The sequence below is a fragment of the Nanorana parkeri genome, unplaced genomic scaffold (assembly GCF_000935625.1).
Source record: "Nanorana parkeri isolate BGI_ZX_2015 unplaced genomic scaffold, ASM93562v1 scaffold894, whole genome shotgun sequence".
In the NCBI taxonomy this organism is placed as follows: Eukaryota; Metazoa; Chordata; class Amphibia; order Anura; family Dicroglossidae; genus Nanorana; species Nanorana parkeri.
Window position 1 is genome coordinate 161,205 of NW_017307162.1, and position 26,644 is coordinate 187,848.

A 26,644-nucleotide genomic window follows, 5' to 3' on the forward strand; every position below is an offset into this window, starting at 1 on the left:
ACTTTAGCATTTCCAATCCACCAGCATGGCTGGTGTTATTTAATGTCAGGCAGTGTCATTTAAAAGCCATCTGTAGTGGGGAATTAGAGAGGCCACCATTGCTTACATCTCTTTCTGAAAACACTAGTTCCCTGGCTGTCATAGTGATCCGCTGGCTGCAGTACTTTTTCTGTTGAGTGTACAGATTAGGAGCTCTGAATTCACACTGACTTTATAAGGTTATTTACTAAAGGCAAATAGGCTGTTTACTTTGCAAGATCATTTTCCCTTAGCTTAGTGAATGAGGTGACTCTGCCAACTTCCATCATCCAATCATGTGCAAGCAAAAATACTAGGGATGCTCACATACCAAGTACCGTACTAGGTACACGTACATGTACTGATACTTTTCCAACTCCATTGAAAGACTAGAGAAAAACTCAAAAGTTAGGAGGCAGCTGCCATTTTTAAGGCGCATTGGCTACGGGGCTCCTGTGATTCGTGCCTTCCTGTTTTAATGTATGATGTGTTATATATATATACATATCTAGATATATATATATATATGTGTGTACATATGGGAAGCACTGATACAATTTTTTCCAGACCAAGTAGAAGTACCAATACATGTCTAAGTACTCACAGATACCAATTACTGATACCTTTCTTTTTTAGTGTCATGTGATAATTTTTCTAAAACAATACAGACTACTGATTTCAGGACAGTGGTGGGGCGACAGGGCCCAGTCTCAGCTGCAACCCTGGTAGTTCTCATGAAAATGTCAAGTATCAGCACCAATACAGATACTGGTATCTGAACATCCCTAAACATACTTTTTTAAAAAATTTTCCTTGCATGGAATTAGGTATTCTTCGCAAAGTGAACTTTCACATATTCACTAAGCTAAGTGAAAATGTTCTTGTAAAATTAGCAGCCCATTTTGCCTTTAGTAAATCAACCCCTAGATATCTTTGCTTGTTCCAGGTTAGCCTCTCAAAATATTTAAATCAATGTGGCTTATGATGTTATTTCAAATTGGTATAAATTAAAGGCTTGTAAAAAGAGAGCCCCTTGAATTAGTAGAAATTACCATGCCTTCCTTTATCTGCCCTGTAAGTAACCTCAGTGCTTCACTCTCCCACCAAGCCATTCCCAGTGCAATTCGGAGCGCATAATATAGACAATAGCAAGTTTGCCTTGATCAACAGTTGAGCTAGGTATGACATCGCCAGAGCACGCAGGCATACTGTGCCATATTCCTATGACTATAAGCTGTGAAAGACAAGTCAGCAGTCTACAAAACAGAAGTACATTAACGGCAATTAAGTGTAGCAAACGTAACCCGCGTTTAGCATGCTACTACAGAACAAACTCTGGTTTTGATCTCAGCCACATAAGGCTTTGTTGATTAACCTTTCAGCTTTTGGAAAAAGGAATTACATTGTCTCATGTCTCTTCTGTATAATTTTATCTGAGAAACAACAAATAAAATCTGCAGTGAACCCTAGCAATATTGGAAACCACAGTAAAATATGTTCTTTCTCAAATGAATTGTTGGCACTGTTAATCTTTATCTAAGGGGTCGAATAACTGTTTTGTTGCTCATAAGAGTGTGGAGGGAAAATGTCTTTCAGAAAGCACTTTGGCAGCCACTCTGCTTGTTATTAAACTTGGAAAATGGTTATGATTAATATAGATTACTAATTCTACTTTTAATGCACGGACGTGACACAGACTAATTTATACTGTTTTGCTTCGGCAAGCACAGGCTATCATAAAATAAGGTTCTGTGTCATATCATATGGCTGCATTCCTTGAATGAAAGCTACCACAGGTGCAGTTTAACATGCCAGTAATCCTATATATGATCGCTTTGAAATAATAACATCTGCATGCATATCAACAATACTTTTAGGGTAGGTTGGTGGGAAATATAAGACTCAAGCTCATTTGTTGTTCTGGACTGGCTAGACACGGTTTAGCACAAATTTAAGAAAATATTTGAATCCCTTCTGACTTGCATGTCAGAAATGAGACAGACAGAACATAAACAGGAGACTGGACAGATAGTATGCATTTCACAAACTGTCTGTCAATGTGCAACTAAAATGCATTGCTCAATGTTTCATTTTAGTTCAATTGGAACTGCGGGCCAACAGAGTTTGCATCTCTATTCAACCAGTTCTGTATTTAACACATGTCACACTAAATAGCCAGGATGATCAGTCTACTATTTTACTGGTTGAGTTTTACAGCTTCCTAGATCATCTCCCTGCTCATTGGGCAGAGGGGTGGATCTTGATTCATTGTTCAATTAGTGGGTTAGGTGTGAAAATGTGACACTGGAAGCTGCAAAGCTGGACCAGGATTGTCATCTGCTTGAATATGCAGTGGGTAGAGATGTGTTTCAGTTCTCAATCTCAGGGAAGGAAGGAATCATTCAACTTTTAACATTGCTCAAGTAATGAGAACATGACATGTGCTTTACTCATGCATGGCCAAATATCAGATTCAGCTTGAAGCCCTTCCCCAGCAGCTTAAACTCACCTTTTTCTTCACATTCTGTTTGGCTGCAATGATAGAATTACATTTGGGTATTGGGAGCATGTGACCTACTCTCCTACTGTAACAACAATGAAGATCACCAGCACTCACAGCATAATAATACATCCACGTAGGGACCCTACGTGGTTTCAAAACATTGGCTATGTTACACATGTGACATTGTTCTACAATAAATAGAACTTTTGGATTTATTATCATACTGCGAGTGCTGGTGATCTTCATTGTTGCTACTTCTGGATATGCACGGCAACATCCGTGGTCATCACTACAAGCACCACCACTATTTCAAACACTGGTCCAAATTGTTGTATGGTGTGCAGGGGACATCTTTGTTTATTGATTTACTCTCTTACGGCATTGCTGATACTTAGTCATTGGCTGCAAAGGCACCCAGTGCTGTCACATAGGGGGGTGGCAAAAAAATACTTCAGCAATGACTTGTGACCTGGAGCTTTTACTGGGTTTCTTCTTCTCACTCTTGGCAGGCAAAATGAGTGGCAGATGAGCAAAGGATGGTTAGTATGAAGTGTCTGTGGGGTCTTCATTAAAGAGAACTTGTTTGTTTGCCCTGCATGGACAAAGCACGGGTTTACTCTTGTTTACTTTGCTGAAATATAAAGTACACTTTAAATTAAGAAACAAATAGCAAATTATTTTTATATTATTTAAGCTTGTGTGAAAAAAGCTAAGCAACAACATGCAATTTCTGTTCATAGTGGTACCTGTAATGTGAAGTTCTACACAGTAGGTGTAAAATGGAGTTTATTTTTCCTGTGTCATGTGGATATACATATATAAACTCTTTTTGATGAGTTAGAGAGGCATAAAAAGAAAAAAAAACCTCATGGATGGCACTGAGTCAATGGTCTACAACTAATTTATTCTAAATGCCTGCTGAAAGCTTTCTTTTTTTTAACATTTGCTCAGTGTTCCATGTTGCACTGAATACATCTCCCATTGTAAAGGCAGTAGTGAGTGTCTCACCCTTTCATGGTTTGGATCATCAGCATGAAGAAAATGATAACTATCTTATGCATATTTGAGCAAGGCCCTTATAAATATACAAAAATATATTCATATAATAATTTTTTTACATTTTTATGAAATGTACTTCAAAATAGAAGGGGAATTTAATGATGAAATAAATGCTTCACATCTAAAGATTTGAATAAAAATTTGGTGGCAAGTTTATGATGTAAATGTGTTACATTTAAATGAGAACATCTAACGCAGTTATAACAATAGTAATATCCACCCAAAAGTTATATTTTTTCTATATAGGAGTTTAATTGGGGTCTGACGAAATGGCTGCTTAAAACAGAACACTGGTGAGCTTACAAAAAATGTCATGTTGAAGACACCCTCTCCCAGTATATTTAGTAAATAATGATTATTTAGTCTAGGGAGGATATTATAGAGAGTATTACTAACCTCAATCAACAATTCTACTGGCTTCCATTGATGCATAGACCGATGATGCCAGTCCCGTTCTCCAGTCATGTGACCATCCTCTTGCTTTCTTGCTGAAATCATCACTTAAAATAAAGGACCAGTGTCCACTGTTCCTGTATTGTATGTGTTGACATTGAGGTCCTGCCTATTTTCCAGGAGTGGGAGTGACTAAACAAGCATTAGCTCCTGAGCAAATGGGGGGACCACATGATATTTTTTGTAAGCTGACCATAGTTCAGTTTTAAAAGTCTTAAGGACTGCTGTAGAGATATTTCCCACTAACATCGAAACCATCCTGGATTTGGGTTAGTCCTGCAATTACTATGTCCTGGGCTGTATCCTGAGATCCCCTCCTCAGGTTTAGAATCCCCTCCTAAGCACTCAGCAGCATGCTCCACTCTCCACACTCTAGTTCCTTGTACCATCACATTGACAGCACGTCAAGAGGTGTGGGGACTCTCCATGGCAACACAGTGTGCTGGGTGACTCCCCATTCCATGGTCATCCAGTAAATGTAACATGAGTGGCTTGATACAGCAGACATATGTTGTTGCTATTACAGCTGAATGCAACTGATTAATATACATTAATGAACATTTAGAATCTTCTTCTCTCCAGTCAATAAATATGCAAAGTATTGCAACAGACACTGTGTCTGTGAGGACAGTGACTGGGGATGGGTGTTATGGATACAGCATTGCAACTTGCATTTTAATGAGGTGATGGCCTGCCTCTAAACAAGTAGTGTGTGGATGTAAAATTCTCCTTAAAGGTTGCCAAGAAATAGAGTTGTAACACTACAGCACACTGTACTCAAGGTTTTATGGTTCATTTTTACTACTGCATTATGGTAACACATGGCAAATTATATTTATAACACTTCAAAAATGTAAATTGGCTCTCAGCACTGAAAGGGGGAATTAGAATTGGTAGTTTGTTATCAGTGCGTTGGGCCAGCACTATGCAGACAGGGACTATTGAATCTAGCAGTCAGCCTCTTAAGAGCTTGGTTCTGCTCCTGTTGCTTTCTCAATCACTGAAAATCCAACAGATTGAGTAAGATTCCTTAATATTGGCCATGACAGTTGGAAATGAAACCCAGATACAGAAATCTCTTTACCTGAGAAATGTCATAAGGTAGTTGTAGGTTCCACTGATCAACATCCACCCCAAGATTGATTTTTGAGAGGATCTCTCCACTACTGCTCCCAAGATGCACTGTATGTAGTTGAGCAAATGTAGCATGGTTTTAGGAACATTCAGTCTGCATTTTAGATCAGATGTGGATCCTTATGGATTTTTTCATAGGTGTTTCTGACTCTTTCTAAGCTGCCTCAAGCAGCTTTTGCATTCCCGTTGACTTGTATGGGAATAAAAGCACTTATGATGTGAAAAAAGGCCAGGGCAAACAGGACGTTGGGGTTCAAGGGATCTTTAAATATAATCAAAAGAAAAAAAAAAACTTTTTTAAAGATCACTAGCCTGACTATGCCCTGAGAATGAATGTCTGCACAGGTGTAGAGTTGATACAAATAAGCAATGATGTATTCGAGATTTCTATAGTAAAGTATATTTATTACATACAGACACATGAATTAATCAAATGTGTCTTTGTAATCTAGTAATTACTTATGCATGCATTGTCAAGGCATTGTACTAGCAATTTAATACATGAGTTCCCATCTTACATTTAACAGGACATGATTTAGTCAGAATACTGTTTTATTTTCAGATTAAACCATGTAAAATGTTTACACAATTATGTCTTCATCCAGTAGGGCACCTTTTATTTTATTCTTGCGGTGACATCCCACCCATCAATCTGCATTGTATGCAGGGCCGGATTTACTCTCCTTGCCGCCCCAAGGCCAGGTTCCACAATACACCCCCCCCGTCCCCATCAATTGTGAATGGCAACCAGATGGCAGGGTGGTGGGGGCGTATTGTGGAACCTGGCCTTGGGGCAGGGCTAGTTTCAATTTTTTTTACTGTTTCTTTATTTTTATTACTTGTTATTTTTTTATTCAATTATTTCTTCTTATTTTTGTAAATTTTTATTTGTTTAATTATTTTTTAATCAATGTAAATTTTTTTAGATTTTTTATCTATCTTTTTACTTTTACTTTTTTATAATTTACTTTTTTATAATTTTTATCTTATTATTGTTTATAATTATTTTCTTATTTTTAAAATCAATTTAATTTTGTTTCCACCTAACTTTATTGCTATGGCACAAATAAAAAGGCCGCACACTACAGAGCCGGTGGGCGAAGTTCCGCCGCCGTCACACCTCACACCGGCGCCCGCAGCTTCCCCACAAGGTCAGCGCTGCCGCCCCTCGGCGCTCTGCCGCCCCGAGGCCATGCCTCGGTGGCCTTGTGGGAAATCCAGGCCTGATTGTATGTGAAGATATCATGCTGGCTTTCATGTAACCACCTGCCCAAAGACCAAATGAAGCAGCTTGTCTAAGTCAGTAGTGCTAGGATATATTTGCCTTATAGTCCTTACTTAATAAACTAGTGATTAAGAATAGCAGTAGGAGGGCTCAAGTCATCATATGGGCCTGGTTAATGAAAACCACAGTGAAGAGAAGAAGTTATCCAGGGCACTAAAAGGGGGTACTCCTGTCCTGAGCCCCATTGGGTGGGGGGGCCCTGCCTGCTGCATAGGGTCTAATGATTTCTAATTGCTGTCCTGTTTAGGAATATATGTGCAAATGATTTGCAGCATTGCCATGCATGATTGAGAATTTGCCATGGGGCAATGTGTCTTTAATGGGATACAGGATTTTTGCCACCTACAAAAACCTTCAACCCATTATCAGCCACAACAGCCATTGTAAAATACTTAAAAGGTTATTGTAAAATTATGTTTTCTAAATATTTTATGTCAAATGTGTTTTTAGTGTGATTGATGTTTATCGATGTATGAGCTGTTAGGTTGCGGCACTTTAACAAATAAATAATAAATGCACCTGTGCTTCTGCATTATTTTTTTCTGCTAAATAAATTATTTTACTAATGAACAATACCTTTGTGGCTGTGTTTCTGTCCTCATTATGATAAAGCTTTCTGTATATACAATATTTTAAAATGTAATACTACAATAAGTTAACAATAAGCTTCTTGCAGAACTATGCCCATTTTAAATGAATGTGCCACCCTTAATTAAAAGTAAATTGTTGCCTACAATGGCTTGCTGTAGACACAGCAAAAAAGGTGTTCTTGGAATTGTTTTCAATGTGGGCAACTGTGTTCAATTAGTTCCCAGCTCTGTAACCCCTTACTTTGGGGATTTTGTTGTCCCCACCCACACTGGTGTGTTCACAATTTTGTTGTAGTTACTGTTGTACCAAATAAAAATTCAACAAAGAGGCGATCTCCTCCTAATCTCAGTAAAGATAGTAGTCACCAGCACTCACTTGTAATGTGCAAAAAGGATAGCACTTTTATTGATACATCACATGCATCAAGAAGCCAATGTTTCGGGGCCGCGCAGGGTCCCTTCATCATGACAACATTGTGTCACTGGTGACTGGCGACTACTATCTTTACTTGGATTGTTACACGGCTCCATCCGTGTCATCATTTCGATCACCAACATATATTTTGTTTGGTTCAAGCGCTCTATGGTGTGTAGGTGATTCTCGAACACTATTTGGACTCCTCCTAACGTCCACATCAGTGGTATAGGCTGGGAACTCAAGTGCAGAAAACACCCCATTTAATTTTCTGGGAGAGATTGAGAACATTTCATTCATTTGGTTTAACATTGCAGAATCTAGGGAAAAAATTAGACATCAGTCTTGTGTGTGCAGATCCTATAAAAATATAGCCATTCATAGAAGCACCTTTTCTGAAAGGTGGCTTCAGGCTTATGTCCCAGTCACAGTCATAAATGGTCACACGCACTACAACCAGTGTTAGTTGGAAGCTGATTAACCTATTAGTATGTTTTTAAAGTGTGGAGAGAAAGATGTAGAGGACATGCACACTCCACTACAAAGTGCATAAAAGAAAACATGCATTTATAGAAATAATTACATTGTATCTGTAGCCAAAACTCTAAAAACTAAAAAAAAAAGAAAAAGCTTCAGATATACACTAAATCAGGGGCATAACTATAAGTCCTGGGGCCCCATTACAAACTTTGGGGTCCCCCAACTAACTCTCTTTGTTGCAGCTGGCAGTGTCAAATGTGACAATATGTGTAATTGATCTTAACATGAAGTATATATAAAGGACAATCAGCAGGGGTCTGTCAACATAGTACACTACTAGGGAGCAGTGCTGGGGGTATAGTAGTACTAATAACGATAACCATAATGATATTCTATATTATAATAAAATTAGTTTCCCTAATCAGCTACCCTAATGGGGCCCCCTCCTACTCCAGGCCCCATAGCAGATGTGTGGGCTGCTATGGCTATTGTTAAGTCACTGCTTTAACAAAAACAAAAAAGATCTTTGTGTTTTATTTTTGCAAATACCGTATACTCTTTTTTAGTAATGCAGTAATACCTAGTTTATAGTCCAGTATAACTAAATTTAATGTTGCAAAAGTATTCTGGAAAAACCTTTCCCATAGGAGTTACAAATTGTCAAAGTCCCAGGCACGCTGTATGGCTGGCTCATTGAGCCCATCTGATGCACTTGATCTGTCTGTCAAAATGCAGTGCTTGCTTTGTGCCTTACATTGCATGTATTATATTACATTATTTACTTAGCCATCCCTGTTGTACCTTCTAGGATTTAAACTGCTGTATGTATTATTATTTTTTATCAGGCTACAGCAGAATGTACATTAAAACTGCTGTATTATTTAGACCAAATCAGGAAAACAGCTAATAAGTGAAGTATTTATCTAAACATTCATCTTACTGGCTTGGACTAAGCTAATTATATTCCACAAATTGATTTAATTGAATTGGCTTACAGAGCGAGCTGAATCCATAGATACTTATTTTATGCAAAATGAACATATTCACATTTGCATTCAATCAAATTTGCCCTGTGTTAATAATTTCATTTACAGTAAAACCTATTTTCCATGGTTTCTCAATGTGAATAGGTTTTTCAAACATAAGTTGTAACTAAATCATATTAGCAGAGTATTGTGGTGCTTTGTAGATTACTTGTGCTCATCATAAATCTCTTTCTAAAATATCTCAATAATGCTTTAACATTAAAAGAGTTTCAAAATATAAAAGCAAACCCTATGGACCCATTTCACCAATTCATAGTATTATATAACGTGAGAAACAATTGACAAGGACAAACTTAAAGACCAACTCCACCCAAGATTTCTGTGTGGAGTTGGTTAGGTCTCTCTATCGAAGTGGCTATTACCGCTGTCTAGACACTTGTAAAAAAGAGTGGTTGTTTTCCAGGGCGCCAACCTCCTTCATCAACCTATGTGGCAATCACTGGGAATAAAATACTCTACAATGTACCCTCTACACGAACCTTCTATAAGAACATGTTGGGGAATTAAATAAAGCCTTAATGCCACTTTTCTGCTGGTATGGACCTTTAAAAAGGTCCTGTGCCAAATTCAGGAAAACCCTGTCACCAGTTGTGGTAGTTTTACTGACAATTGTGACAGATTCAGGTAGTTCTTAATACCGCCACTTTAAGAATCTGTCTCTATGGCCGTGACAGCTTCAAAAATAATTACCACCAGTTTTCCAATCTGTAAACTGGTATTAACTACTTTTGAAGCTGGCACACCCATATGTTGTACACCAGTGCTCAGAGTGGGCCATATACATGCTGGGAACTGTCATGAACCTGACAGCTACCTATTCATTAGTTACTAGGACACCCGGCAGCCAGAGTCCCAGCTACCAATTATGCATCTCTATGGCCATATTTGGTTAATGATGTCAGCCAGCATCTCAGTTGTTTGCATTTATTTTTCTCACATGACTGAGTGGGTGGAACCTGATGGGGAACTTTGAGAGCCGAGTTCCCATCAGATCTTTTCTGCACCCACTGCCTGCTGTCAATCTCAGAATTAACAACCAGTGATGCCATTGCTCAATTCCTAGAAATCTCCTTCATCACCATGCTGTATTACAACATCAGTCCCAAAAAAATGGACGTAACCTGACCTGATGTAAACTGATCACCAGTTTACATCAGGCCCATTCAGTCAAAATGGAGAGCTGATCCATCTCTAATTGGGGACCTCAACTGAAACTGATGTTTCCTCAGTCATCAGTTTTCATCCGCACTGCCATAGATATGCATTGTTGTCCATTTTTCAAACTAACAACCTGAACGCTTGTGAAAGGGGCTTAAGTCTTCTACTATTGCACCTGGGTGACAGGTGCAGTGGCCACGTGGGAGCTCAGTGATCCTGGGCAGCACAGTGGAGTAGTGGTTAGCGCTTCTGCCTCCTGGCCAGGCCACTATCTACAAGGAGTTTGCATTCTTCCTGTGCTTGTGTGGGTTTCCTCTGCATACTCTGGTTTCCTCCAACACTCTAAAGACATGCTGAAACATATATATTAATTGGCTCCTGTCTAAATTGGCCTCGTATGTATGCATGTGAGATAGGGATCTTAGATTGTAAGCTCCTTGAGGGCAGGGACTGAGGTTGAATGTGCACTGTGTAAAGCGCTACATAAAATTGTCAGCTCTATATAAATACCAATAATAAATACATAAATAAAAATGCTGAGCCTGTGATTTTATCAGGCTCAGTATTACTGAGCTGCACTGAGGATGGAGTGTCTAGTATTGTACATCTGCACTGCCAATGGCAGTGCTTGCCCTAACAGGTACATGCAACAGTTCATGAATCTGGTTCAAGCACCGCTGTTTGTCATGCAGATGCACAAGGGAATTCTAAAGAGAGTTATAGACACTCTTTATGAAATTCAGTGATGGTGTCTGTGGGACTATATGGCAAAAGTATATAGTCCGGGATGAAGGTAGCTTTGCTGAAAGCCAAACTAAGCCTGTCAATCATTTTAGGGGTGAGAGAAACTATCAATCAGAGGCGGACCAGGTAGACACTAAACCTTACCCTTTCCAAAACAGAAAAATCCCTTTTGAATATTGTTCTTTCATGAGATAACTTTATTAGACGTAGAGTTACTTTATTAAAGTGACAAAGGATTGGCAAAAAAAAAAACTTCACCCAAGACAAATTTCTCTGAGGAGTTGGGCAGGTTTCATTGTCTAACTAGCTATTATTGCTGTCTAGGCACCTGCAACACGGATCTTCTACTTTAAATATGGAGCAGTTTTTTCAGCAGAGACCCTCTTTCACCAACCTGTGCAATGATCTCTTTGTAGAATCTAGTAGAGGGAACTGGAAACATAAATACTATATAATGTACCATCTGTGGACCATATAGGGGTTGATTTACTAAAGGCAAATAGACTGTTCACTTTGCAAGGGAATTTGAACTTTGCAAAGTAATTTTCTCTTAAATTAGTGAATGTGATGACAATTCACTGTGCAAAGAATACCCATTCATGTGCAAGGAAAATAAAAAACAATAATTTTGGTTGAATGATAGAAGTCAGCAGCGTATCACTTCATTCACTAAGCTAGGAGAAAATGCACTTGCAAAGTGAACAACCTTTTTGCTTTTACAAAATCAAACCATGGCATTTATAGGAATATACGGCAAATGAAATTAGTCTGGGCTAAAATTAGCTATGCTAGAAGTCAAACTCAGCAATTCACAATCATGGTATCAGCAGAAGAACCTATGAATGAGAAGAGCAACAGCTAGACACTCAACCTACCCTACATCTCCGAAACAAATAAATTCCCTTTGAGTTTCCTTATTTCCGGCAATAATGTTATTAGATTTAAAGTTTATCCATAGCTAACATAGAATTGTTAATAACTGTGGCCCCTGCAAATAATAAAGTAAATACTCACATCTTCTGCAGCTTACACATCTGTAATGAAGATAAATCACTGCCTAAAGATTTTGCAGAAAAATACATTTTCAAGAGTGTCAATCCCATGGGCCCCCACTGTGCTCTGTGGTTCATCCCACTAACCTGCATTCACTACATGACAAAGCGGATATATAAAGGGTTGTCAGAAGAAACCACTGAACTCAGCAGGGAACCAGGAATCTGGCATTTCTGGAAGAGAAAAATTCTAAAGCGTCATGGGGTGGCAATTTCTGCTTATTACAGTGGCGCTTGCTGGCATGGGCAGCAGGAAAGTAAGTTAATTTCATAATTATTTGCAATGGCCACATTTATCAGCACTTTTTAGAGAGTCAAGGTTGCTTTAAATAGTTTATGTTTCTGGTCATAAAATATATGACTTGACCAGTTAAAATCTGTTGTCTCCCTTAGGTTTCTTATAAACAGGGCTCAAAACCTGTGAACATTAGGGGGTTATTCACTATGGAGCCGAAGCATACAGCTGTAGCTTCGGCTGATCCTTCAGCTCTCTTCGGCCGCCGGAGCTCTTCGGTTCAGTCTATTGTGAATAGCCCGTACAGCAGCTGAAGGCAGCCGAGCGGCTCAACCGAGCCGAAGGCATATGCTTCGGCTCGACTGAGCAAAAGTGACAGCTGAAGCATGGAGAAAGGTCGGCCGAAGCCGACCGATCTCCATGCAAATGACAGCTGGGTGGAGCTTATCTTGGATAAGGGTTTGGTATAGATTTTGGAGGGACCACAAATCATTTTTTACATTCCACTTTTTTTTTCATTTTATCCTGGGTTGCCTAGAGTCTTTGCATTCTTTTAAATGGTGTCTTGAATTAAATAAGTTAATCACTGCTTGCGTTTGTAATCACTTCTGTTGACATAACCCATACACCGATGTTTCACACCAAATGCCTGATCATGCAACAGTCAATTCATGTTAGTCCCAAACAGGACAGTCTGCTGACTTGGCAATCAGACATACAGTCATTTAAAAAGTAAGGGGGTTATTCACTATGGAGCTGAAGGATCCAGCCGCAGCTTTGACCGCCTGAGCCCTTCAGTTCATTAGAACTGAAGGGCTGCTGTACGGGCTATTCAAAATATGTGACACGAGTGACAAAAAAAAGTTTGAAAATGTATTTTATAAATGAGAATAAATAGGAGAATTAAAAAAATGAAAACATTTTAAAAGAAAAACAATTGGGCGGAGCTTGCAGTGAGAGCTAGCTCCGCCCAACTGTTTCCTTTTGGCCGACACCTGCCAGAGTCTTCGAGCAGGTCCCACCTAATGAATAACAACTGGGCGGGTGCTGTCACGGCCGACTCCTTCCAGTTGTTATTGTTTAATGACAGATCAGCATTCCCAAGTCATTTGGGGACACTGATCTGTCATTACAACTGAATGAGATCATGGCTGGCTCTGCCCAGCTGTCATTTGCGGGACGAACGGCCGCCCCTTCGGCTGCTGTACGGGCAATTGTGAATAACCCATACAGCAGCCCTTCAGTTCGACTGAACCGAAGGGCTCCGGCGACCGAAGAGAGACAAATAATCACCAGTAGCTACGGCTGGATCCTTCAGCTCTTTAGTGAATTACCCCCAATGAATTGCTCTCAGTGCTTTGAATTGTGCTCTGTGTTATAAAATATAGTAAACCTGCATTCCACTTTGTACAGTAACTACAGTACTAACACCTATCTCATAAAGTCAACAGTTTAATATGAACATATTTTAAGATCAAATGAGTGTCACATACTCTATGTGATGCTATATTTACAAAAAGGACTTGAGCTATAGCAGAGTTCAAGTTATTAGAGAAAAAATATTTTCTCACTGCATGTTGTAACTAAATCTTTAGTTTCATAGGAACAGATAACAAGAACCTATGGCAGGCAAGGAATTCACTAATACACCACATCAAGCAAAAAACACATTTTCCTGTTACACCACATCAAGCAAAAAACAAATTTTCCTGTTATGCCTTAAAAATTGCTTTAGCAGTAGTCAAGGGTAATACCTTCAATAGCTAATTGTAGTAGAAATCATATCAAGCTTTCAAAGCACACTTCAGGCTAACCCAGTGAACCTGTGCCGTGAACCTGTGCCCTAAACCTTGCTATGATTTTCATTATAGTTAGCCCTTAAAGGTATTGAATTCAATTAATATTGACCAAATATATAATATGATATTTACCAAAGTAATATTCTTAACCAAGATCATGGCTAACACAGGACCTCACTTCAAGCTGAAACGCCAACCAGCTTCTAAAACCAAGATTCTTGAAATAAATTCATTAGGGTTCCTTGTTCTGCTCTGTAGTGAACTTATTGTTTAGACTGGAGTTAAGCTGGCTGAGACTTTTAGATTCCTTACACTGTTTTTATTGCTATGGAAAATCCAGAAGGTGAGGAAGTACAAAATGTTACCTTCTTGAAGTTAAGCAACAAAATAAATGCTATGAATGAAACTTTCACCAAATCCAAGTGATAATTGCACAGTACAAAGCTCAACTACAAATCGCAAACTGACAAATCAATTTTGGGTGGACCTGTCCTTTAACCACTTGAAGACCAGGCGTTTACACTCCCTTCCTGTCCAGGCCATTTTTCAGTATTCAGCACTGTGTTACTTTGACTGACATTTATTCTGTCATGCAACACTGTACTGAAATTAGTTTTATACAATTTTTTGGGGACAGATAGAGCTTTCTTTTGGTGGTATTTAATCACCACTGGGTTTTTTTTATTTTTTACTATATAATGAAAAAAGAACCGAAAATTCTGAAAAAAAAACCCTGTTTTCCCTACGTTATGTTAAAAAACATTTATTCTTACCAAACTTTTTGGTAAAATATAAAAGATGGGCTCACGTCGTGAAAATATACACCAAACATGTCAAGCTTTAAAATCGCAAACAAATACCATACCCAAAATTGGCCATAGGCGATGCTTTAAAAGCTTTTACCACTCATCAGTTTAGGGTTAACAGTGACTGATGGCCCTAGAATTATTGCCCTCACTCTGACGTTCGCAGTGATATGTAACATGTGTGGTGCAATGGGTGGAATCATAATTTTCACACGTAGGTGCACCCAACGCATGCTTGTGTGTGTATGTGGGGGTGATATGTGACTTTTATTTTTTGTAACTTTTTTCACTTAACTTTATTGCTATCACATAGGAGGCTAAGAAGCCCCCTTTGTAATAGCCAATCTACACAGACGGGTCCTCTTTATGGAGACATCCAGGGTCTCTAAGACCCCTAATGTCCCCTAGGGAACTTCAAAGAGATCAGAGGCAGATCATGTGACCCGGTGACAGAGCCGCCGGGCCCTGGGCCCGCCCCGGGCACAGCAGGGCTCAGGATCGACGGCTCTACAGCTGACGGACCGCTAGCATGTAAACAGCCATCACTGGCTGTTTACAATTCAACAGTTTTTCCGCTCCTCACCAGTCCCGATGGGACTGGTGAGGACGTCTAAAAATGCCCACTCAAATTCAAGAAGCTCCCAGCCGGCCATTTAACTACAACGGCCAGACGGGAAGCCGTTAATTTATGCTGCATCCTTTTTTGCTATGTTAGTTTGCAATTCGATGAACACGCCTGTTAAGTTAACCTGAACATATTGCTATATTTGAAATAGTTGTCTATTAGCCATCAAAGCCTTAAACACTGGCCAAAGAGCAAACATATTATGAAATAGGGAGGCATACATGATTTGTTGATGCCAGCCTCAATTTAAGTTAGTGCCCTTGAAGATAAAATGAGACAGTCCATTACTATTACATAGGATGGTGGTGAAAGCCTCTAATGTGCTTGCTGTTTAATGTTCAAGGTTTTGCAGCCCAGCTAATTCCTTTTATTTAGAGTTTGATATATGTGCAAGCTAAGCAATACTGATATTTGATTAATATACTAGTAGAGTGATTTTATTTTGAACAAACGTGAGCAGTATTTGTCCTATAATTCTGCTTTCTGCATCACCTTGTACTGCATACATAGTTGAAGGTTCAATCCACTCCACGCTATTATTTCAATTTTAGGTACATTGTGGCATGTTGAATAAACCATTAACTACATTGTTCTTTAGGACACTCGATGGTGAGATTATCTACATCTGAAATCCCTGCTCTAAGCGCCATTCGTTTATATTATAAAAATCATCTGCAGGTTTAAGACTACCCTAAATGCTGCCAGAAAAATGTTAATTCATGTCAACTGGTTACAATATTCAAGATTGACATGATTGCATGTAAATCTAAGCCAGCATCTTAGTCCAGGAAGTAAATGCTGCCCCAAAATTATGCTTAAGTTAAGATAGGACTTCTGGAATGACACAGTGAGAAGGTATACTGTGATCTCTGTGAAGGGTAATACAAATCTGCAAATCTTTCACATTACTAAACCTGTTTGCAAATATTATTTAAAAAAAATCTCACTTTAGGTTTCCTTTAAGCTTAGCCTGAGCCTAAGAGTTCAGGTGAGGGGAAACTTAAGTATTAGGGTCAGCCTAAGAGTCAAGCTAAGGTTAGAGCACGGGGGTGGGGGCATACTTTACTTTTCCACTTTTCTCACGACCAAAACCCTGCTTTAAGAACAACGTGTCACAGGACTTTTAGAGCTAAAACCAACATACCAGCGTTCACAATGGTAAATTGGATGCACTAATGCTCCATCTTAGTTTTAAAAACAAACCTCCTAAAAGACCAGTTTCTATCATCACAAAGTACAAACCTTCACATCCTCAAAATAGCTGCCACTTTGAAGACTAGAGTCAGTTCATTGCTCAGTTGGTGTACAGAAGCAAGGACTGTGAATTTCATGCTGCATACTAGGTACATGGGAGAACATAGTTATTTAAGGATTAGTTTTTTGATATCCAAATAAAGATGTGATTATGAAAGTGATGTTTACCATTGAAAAATAAGCTCATATGACCATAGGTCGCTCTATTCAGTGACATTTTTCTGCACAAATAGATCATATAAGCCAGAGTGAAACTAAAGCCTAATTAAACATTGAACAAGTGTATACAGTAATACCCTAGTTTACAAGTAACTTGGTTTGAGAGTGTTTTGCAAGACAAGCAAACATTTCTGAAAAAATGTTGCCTTGATATACAAGCAATTTCTTGCAATAAGAGCAAAATTTTGTAGAAAAGCAGCACCCGAATAAGGCTGTAGCAGTGCGAGCGATGAGACTGTTTAACGACAACACAATGTCACATTGGATAGATTCCTTGTTAAGGTTTCACGAAATGAAAAAGATTCCATTGAGTCAAGAGATAGCAGTGATTGTGTTAGTGATAGTGAAAGTCGTCCTACACAATAATCCTCCTCTCTCTCGTCCCTCTCACACCGGCCACGAAGGTACCGGTAATTGGTTTATCTTTCTTTATATTTTGTACAGTATTATATTACAGTATTGTAATTATATGAATATTTTTGGGTTGGGGAACGAATCATCTGAATTTCCATTATTTCCTATGGAGAAATTCGCTTTGATATACATGCGCTTTGGATTACAAGCATGCTTCCGGAACGAATTATGCTTGTAAACCAAGGTATCACTGTAGTTGTGAAGGGTTACAAACCTTACTGTCTGTGTCCCCATTAAGTATATTCACCCTTGATTTTTGTTTTGGAAAGTGACATTTTTAAAGTACTCAGCATAACAAGAGGTGACAGTATATCTTCCTATTTTCCAAAAGGGAAAACTGTTCCAGTGGCAACTGTCTAATAGAGGACAAGAGAAGAAATGTCTTCTCACTTAATTTTCTATGCCCAGGACAGGATAGAAGGGAAATCTTTCTAGTGAAACACAGACAGCAAAAAATAAACTGACCTTAACCCTCTATTGTATCCAAAACAACAACAAAATGTTCGTTATATGCACACTTCAAGGTCCTCACTCAGGCCAATATGCAGGTCATACTTTTCATGTCAACATTTTAGTGCATAATGTATATGATGGGAAGCTACAGGAACAAAGGGCTCAACCGAACGGCTTAATTATCCTACTTTCTGATACCAAAGGAAATTGACAGCATTTTTTACAGGTGCCAGTGTTAGAGGAAAGTAGAGTTCCATCTGGAAGATCACAAGAGGGATTTATGAGCTAAACTGGAACATATGTAAAGATATCCAGTTATTTCCCATTTTAAGTAGTCAGTACTAATTAAAATCATTATAAAGGGACTCTTTCAAAAGGCAAAACACTTGTGCGATTAGGCTCTCATAGAAGCTGTCATTTCCCTACAAAGGTGTTACATGCTAATTTAAAAGCATGATGCAGAGAAAAGATGTAGGTTTATTGTCTCAGAATCAGTCTGCAGCATTTGCTTTGTGACAGAGTCCTTTTAAAAATATTTTCCATTGCGGAGGTAGTTGTGAGAAAACCTGGTATTCTCTGTATGGTATGTCATGGTAAGGTACGGCTAACCCCGTTTGTGAGTTTAGCCGCAAAAACAGATAAAAGTTTGTTTAAAAAAAGAAAGATATTTTCCAAATTCAAGGCTGCTCCAACCAAAGATCAAATTTCAAAACAATCCAAAAACCAAATAATTGAAGTCAACCTAAACTCACAGAAGTACCCTGAAAACTCTGTATTTGGTCTTTCTTTTGAAAAATAGCAGTGTACATCCTGTGCTTGCAACCTCATAGCTATATATGTACAGTGTGAGAGCATCTAAGGGACTGCTGCCCCTGACTGCTAGTCTCACAAGATTTGGAGTGAGATTTGGGTATGTCACTGGAGAAGAAGCTGTACCTGAGGACCTGCAGTAATCTCTTGCTTTATTCATTCTGTGGATCTGTGATTCCTCCACCACTCCTGCTGCTTCTCCTACCTGTATTATCCTACCAGTTATCAGATCACCAGTCATAAGGAGCGCAGCACAGAAAATAGGAAGCAAAATCCTGCCGCTACCAAAATAGCTGACTCCACAAAGAGACAGTGCAAAACAAGGCATCGTACATGAGCAATGGGGAAAGAGCAGCTGCTACGAGTCTACAGACAATACTAGAGATTAGTCCATGGCCTTCTGCTTTTTTGGGACACAGCTGCCACAGTTTCTTTGGGCACAGCTTCCACAGTTTAGGTGTACAGGCAATCCCATAATGCATGCCCCCATAAATGATGTTAAATTGCACAATTTGAATGACTACTTCTTTCTGAGCCATACTGCTAATTATCAAATTAAGTAATTAATATCACAGGCCAAGTCTGCAACTCCAAATTGAACTTTTATTACCTTACTTGGGTGGTCACATGTACATGCATTTCTAAAAAAATGTTTAAAATGTGTAGCCTGCATTGTGAAGTTGTATATGTAGTTTGTATATTTGCCTTTCTTAATTAATATGATTTTAGATTATTAATATTCTTTTATTGGTATACCCTAGTGACCCTCTTCTTTTAGATGTCTTTGTCTACATAATGGGTTATATCATTTTCATTCTGCTTGTTGTAATTGTTGTTGTATATAAAGGGAACAAGGACTAGCACATCACATCTGCAGTAATGGCAACAACACAGTTGGGTAGTGTAATGCTTTCTTTAAAATTTACACTTAAGACAAATCTGCAAAACCAACAATGCAGACTTGTCTAAATGTTCTGCTAAACCTTTGTGTATCAGTACTGTTTGGACTGAGAAGAAGGGGTAGACCCCAAAAGCTAGTCCTAAAAAATGAACTCTTAGGGCTTGTTCATACCAGCAGCCATGCTCAACCCCACAGCTGCTGGTTTGCGTGTGCCCGGCACAGTGCCAATGCCCTCGATTGAGCCACATTGCACTGTATCTTCTTTTTATTACAACTTTTTTGAACTGTAACAAGTGACATTTCATTATGTTCTATGGGCACACCGTGGTGTGATGTGGTTGTACCTCGTCTCACTGCAGTGCGCTTAAAAAAGTACTGCATGCCATACTTTTTTGGAGCACCCTATGCCCACATGTGACAAGGTAAAAGGAAAAATGCCCAGCACAGTCCAAATGCATCAGGGGTGTACGGGTCCTAACTGTCAGTAAAAAAAAGTATGGACAATACTCAATTGTGTTGTTGCAGGTGCACTAATACTGCTTCTATAAAACCTCAGGACTCTCATAAATATTGATTTTTTCTGCTTAATAGATTTTGACATTTCTAATCAATAGAATATTTTATAAATCCCTACTTTAGTTTTCCTTTTAACAGATTACATTTCATTTAAAGAAAGTATTTTCATGAACATTTGGCCAGATCTGGACTGATTATAGAGAAGCAAGTAATATTATTGCAAGTGTCAAACTGTCATCACACTATGCCCTTAATATAGTCTTCATTCAATGAATCAGAGGATTGGAAAAAGTCTCAAATTGCGAGTTTTGATTTCTGTTGTAGTAAAAGTATTGTTTAACTTTTCCAGAGCAATTTTAGCTGGAAAAGAAGTGCCCCTTATTTTGTACAATATATCTCTGTGTTGTAATACTTGCTTTATGTGATTATTAATTAATATGTCTTATGATTATCACAAGCAGTTGGGATCTTTCACATCACGATGTGCAAAGTACAGAAATTCCGAGCATCCATTCAAATCCCCTGTTCAGTGACTACTGTAAATTTAATTTGATTGACTGTTATGGGTAACTGCACTGTACAATTCCCCGTTGCCATTCATTCTACCTTAATGAATAAGCCTGACATTAGCATATAGTTATAATTTAAGCAGTTTCATCAAACTCATATTAGATCTTCTAAAACAGGGTTTCTTGATTGAGAAAATAAACTCTCACAAACTATGCAAGGGTCTATGCCTGGGAAATAAAAAAAACAAGTGTGTTAGTTCAGCTACCCTACACCTTGACTTGATGTTTCTTATTATCCCCTGAGTTAACCTTTTCACCATGCCTCCCATCCTTGGAGAAGCAGTGACAAGTAAACTCCTGTCCTCTGAAGGCACAGTGCTATGGGTCACCAGTGTCATGTCAGACAAGGAGATGAAAAGGCCTCCTGCTTGCTAATGAGAAGCATGTTATCAATCAGAATGCTGCATATTATGGTAGAGTTCTCAGGTCAATACTGGAGGCTATAACTTTCAGAGAAACAAGGGCCAATCTGCATTACTTTCCTAACCCTATGAAGTCAGTCAACAGAACTCTATTAAACCACCAGGGTAGAATAAAAGCATGTATTTATATGTCATTTCTAAAGGAACTATAGTATTGATGAGATCACAGCATGTCTAGCAATAATGCAAGATCAATTCTGACATGCATGGGGATCGAAGCTAAATAAAATAGACAGAAATAATTATTTACATCATTACAATAAAGTCCTAAGCGTCCAATATACGCTCTGAGTGAAATTTCTAAAACTACAGTGATGGCTAATAGTTAGGTAGTTAGTTCATCAGAACATGTTTTGATGTGGTGCAAAAGTAGAAAAGAAGTTGGAAGCCCATGCAAATACAGGTTGGACACAACAACTCAATTCCATGGCAAGAACTGCATCCAGAAGGCCAATGTTGCAAAGCAATAGTACTAACCACTTAGCAACTGTATTGCCCATCATGCATATTCAGCTTCCCAGTGTCTCCTCCTCTTTCTTTTAGATACACTTCACTAACCCATGAGACATTTGTATAAAAGTGTCCATATGAATAGTGATGGTCCGGACAGTTCAGTTCGAGTTCGAACTTTAGTATGTGGAAAAAGTTTGAACTCAAACTCAATGGAAGTCTATGGGACAAGTAATTCAGAATATCAAATGCCCAATTTGAAGGCTTATATGCAAGTTATTGGCCATAACAAGGGTATGGGGATTCGGGTACTGCCCTGGGGGACATGTATCAATGCAAAAAACACTTTTAAAAAATACTGTTTTTAAAGGAGCAGGGATTTTAACATTGCTTAAACTGAAACAATACAAATGAAAAATTCCTTTAAATATCGTGCCCTTAAACTGCCTGTAAAGTGGCACATCTGTATGGTGTATAGAACCTGCTGCAGTAAAAGTTATATTTATAAGGTAAAAAAATAAAAAAGTGTGCGGTTCCGCCTCCCAAACAATATCAGACCCTTTTGGTCTGGCAGGAATGTTATTAGGGACCCCATTAAAAAAAAAAAGAAAAGCGTGGGGTTCCCTCCAAAAATGATACCAGACCCTTAAGGTCTGATAGGAATGTTATGGGGGACCCCATTAAAAAACACAAAAAAGCGTGTGGGGTTCCCCCTCAAAGTCATACCAATCCCTTAAGGTCTGATAGGAATATTAAGGAGGGACCACACCCCCAAAAATGGGGAAAACATGGGGTCCCCCTAAAATTCCTAACCAGACCCTTGATCCGAGCACAGGCCTGGCAGGGCAGGAAAGGGGGTGACAGGCAAGCGCCCTCCCCCTCCTGCCATACCAGGCCACATGCCCTCAGCACTGGGAGGGTGCTTTTCAGGGTTGCACCCAGTTAAAGAGGTGTTTAGCTCTTAGTGAATTGAGCCCCTGAACTCCTTGTTCTTATAAGGTATATTGAAAAGGAGATCTGACTCCAACAGGCATCTCTTCCGTCATCTTCTACAACCATGTTTGCCTACTTCTATTAGTGTAGTTATCATCAGTTAGAAATAATAGCATTCACCAGATATGCAGACTTTTACCTCACATTTATCTGGTCATTACTCATTGTTGTGGAAGTGAAACTGTTAAAGGAGAATAATGGGGAGAGTGAAATACACTCATCCACATAATTAGAGCTGATGTGTGACACTGCAGCTGTCACAGATTGGCTCGATTGATTGAGAACTGAGTGATCACATACCGCTGATCGCTGAGTTCATGATCTTTTCCCTGCAGAGAGCGGTGACTTTCAGTCACGGCTCCCGCAGGGATTCCCCCCTCCCCTCTCCGTTCCTCCAGCACTGACTAAAAAGGCAGAGGCAGCTGTCAATCAGGTAGTGGATCCCAACAAAATTGTCAGGATCAGTCCGGTCTGCAGTGCAGTTCTCCGCTGTCAGCATATAGCGGGCAATAGCCGGCTATATTCTGAATTTTGGGTCACAGGAGGACATTAGTATATGTCCTTCTGTGACCCTAAAGAGAACTATGGCAAAAAAAGGTTGGGCCATAGTTCTCTTTTAAAGGTTGGGCCATAGTTCTCTTGTATCTATTCCACACTGTGCAATACATTAATCCTATACATGCCATTACACTCACAGTGCCACTAGCCACACATTTGCTAACATTTGCTCACTTCAACATTCACCAAACAATTCATTTATTATAAATATGAATGGTGCTGTCTATAAAATGGCAGGGAAAGAGAATCCAAGAAGGAACTTAGAATTAGGCCCATAAAAATAATAAATGAATGAGAACTGAAGTAAACATTACTGTAAAATATATTACATGTTGCATGTTTTGAAAAAGTAACCCATAAAAATAATAATATTAAATAAAAATGCCAGTTTTGGAATGGAAAGCTTCTCAGACATAAAGCTTGGATGACAAACCTTACAGTGTGAGCAGCACTGGCTAAGCTAATTTGTACCTATTATTATTTGATTTGTAGAAACTTATAGTTTGTATAAACTATGTAGGTTGATAGTTTTGTAGTTTGTATAAATGTATGATTGAATATATTACTTTAAAACTGAATTTCATCCTTACCTTCAGTCTTGCACAGTTGTACAGGCTCCACTCCTGTACTGAAATTGCTTACTCTAATTTAATTGCACGCTGTGAGCTTCCCACAATGTACATTAGAAGCTGCAGCAAGTCAGATAGAGCCCATTTCATTTCCTGACTGGAGGATGCCCAGCATCATCTAGCTCTTTCTTAATCAGTATTACTGTCTCTGACCCACCGTTTTTATTCATTGGACTTTATTTATTATTGGTATTTATATAGCACTAACAATGTACGTAGTGCTTTATGTAATTAACCTTTTAGCATGTTTTTGGAGTGTGGAAGGGAACCAGAGTACACAGAGGAAACCCTGACAAGCATACAGGGAGAACATGCAAACTCCTTGCAGATAACGTCCTGACTGGTATACAAACTGGGGGCCCCTAGTGCTAGGAAGAAGTGCTAACTACTAAACCACTGTGCTGCTCTTTCAATCATTTAGGCTCAGCATCATATGTGGGCATTACTTATGGCAGTTGGCATGCAAATACAGTCTGCCTAGGAACACCCACTCCTTCTGACTAACTTCTACCAAAGACATTTTGATATTTTGCATAACACCTACTGGGAGCCAGCCCACTGCCTGCATCTGAACTGAGGGCCCTTGGGAAGAGTACTGAGGGTTTTATGATGCTTTCCGGAAGCTATGTACAGCACCCTGCTGGCATTTCCCACCAGCCATCATGATTAGCATGCATTGAAAAGCACAGAGACCCAGTGATGATATTACTGGGACTAAAATGAGATATGTACTGTTAAAAAGAATGATTTTATTTACAAATAATAAGAAAAGATTTTATTTAAAAATGAAAAAAAATTGATGAAAGGGGAAAGGAAGGATCAGAGAAGGGAAAATATAAGCAGATTAAACTTCAGCTTTATTTTTTTTTTATAGTGTTTAAGCTAGTGTAAACCTTTGAGGCTGCTGCATAAATCCTTTTGCTAATGTTTATTCAACTATCTACACAGGGACTATCTTCACATTACTGCTAAAGTTTGTTATATTGTTTTTGAGGCTGCATTTATTATTATCCATATTTGCAATGGTTTGCTTGTAACAATTTATCACATCCATCCTGGGCCCCCTAAACCTCATTTAATTTGCAGTAGTGAAATCACATTTGCACAAGCTGTGTTGCTTCTACTACTAAACTGTTTTTGCAGTCAGTTAATAAAGATTTGTCCCAATGCTCCATTTTTATACTGTAGTTTAAGGAGCAAAGAGTCTGTTTATAAGTGCGGGGAACAAAAACCATATGCTACAGAAATGTAATGTATATTTCCTATAAAAATGTTACTTCGAGTGTTGCAGACGTACTGAAAGTGAAAAGCCAATATTACTTTCTGGCACTGTTTAAATAGCTGTTACCTCACTATATACCCTCACTGCATTTCTGTATATACAGGATGGGATAAGATTACATAGCTAGATAGATTGAGAGATTGAAAACCTACAGTTTATGAAGAAAACAGAGCCATGAAAGCCAACCAGCAATATGTGAGCTTGAGTGGGATCAGACTAGACATACAGTACAGTACATACAAATCAGTAAAAAAATATATGCCCTTCAAGCATTATTGTTACATCTACTTTCAGTCACAACTACAAGTTTAAATTGTATATTTATCCTTCAAAGTGCTGAAATAAGGGACACACCGAGACAGACACAAAGGTTTGACCATATTGTTGTTGTATAGATAAACAATTTTTGTTCCACTACATGAAGCATTGAGAAGGATTGGCATAATGCCAAAATTTAAAGAATAACTAGCACAATAACCTAAAAATCATTTGTGAATCCACCAGGGGACTTCTGAGCCTGTAGCATTCAGTTCCATTTAGATCTGTGCTGTTGTTTGGGAATAAAAGCAAATTGTAATCACCGTCAGTGCTGACTGTAGGTCCACCACTGGCTGAATGTGAAAATATGGGTGACAGCCTGAACTAGGCCCCCACCACTCTGTGTGCTATGTGTTCCAATTCAGGGTAATGTGCCTCCTGTTGTTCTGGATAACCTACATAGAGGCACATTGCTCAATGCCTGTGAACAGATAATCCACATACAAAAAGTACAGTAAACAAGAAATACAGTGGAGATCAGTGCACTGCACTTGTGTACTGTACTGTGTTACACTCTATACACAAGAGCAGGATCAATGTCTGCTTCCTTAGCCACACCATTCTTCCCCACCTGTGTCTCTCTTTAACTCTCTCCGTCCCCCCCCGAAGCTTCACACTTGGGTGCAAAACCCAGGCTCAGTTCTAACACTACCTTCTGCTTCCTCTGGCAGCCACAGCAGTTGCATGAAAGAATAAGCAGCGCTGTGAGGAACGACACATCCCTCCATGTAACTGGCTGCCAGAGAAAGCAGAGGGTTAAAGGAGAACTATGGGGTTAAGTATTTTCCCCATAGTTCTCCTTAGGGTAACGGGAGGACACAAACTAGCGTCCTCAGTGGCGACGCCGCAGTATACAGCGAGCTGCTGCTCGCGGATTTACTGAGACTGCTGCTCGCGGATTTACTGTATCGATTAAGGGGCAGATCTTTCTGACACGAACTGTGTAGCAGTGTGTTAAGAACTATGAGGTGAGTGGAAAGCGCTCACCTCATAGTTCTCCTTTAATGTTAGAGCAGGGCATGGGCTCTCTGCCCAAGTGTGAAGCTGCTGGGGTGAGTGAGAGAGTGGAGGAGAGGCACAGAGCTGGGAAAGAAAGGCACAGGCAGGTGGAGTTTCATGTACACAGGAGCCTCATTCTAATAGGATCCCCTCACCTTGCGTTGGTAAATGACAGGGCTCATCTATAGCAGCTGCTGCTGTCAGAGTCAATCACACTATCCATCTCCTTGCTAGCAGCATGATTGGGCAGCCATGAGGGGAGAGGGGGCAAACTATGTAATTATGTTGCTCAGCAATGACAGCAGGAATTGGAGTGGGATCAAGTGCAGCGTGCACTGGATCCCAAGGCATAAGGAAATTGGGCTAGGAAGGGTACAAATATATTGTTTATTTGTATTGATCCTTTTTCTTTAAAGAAGCTGCCCACAAGTCTCTCTCAGTTGGTGGTAGCCTCG

At 39.2% G+C, this 26,644-nt stretch overlaps 1 protein-coding gene across 3 annotated transcripts in view; it reads right to left on the minus strand.

The window, feature by feature from the left end:
• The window catches only part of EFNA5 (ephrin A5), a 393,716-nt gene that overhangs the window by 43,650 nt on the left and 323,422 nt on the right, over positions 1 to 26,644 (minus strand). The gene's annotated exons all lie outside the window — the stretch shown is intronic.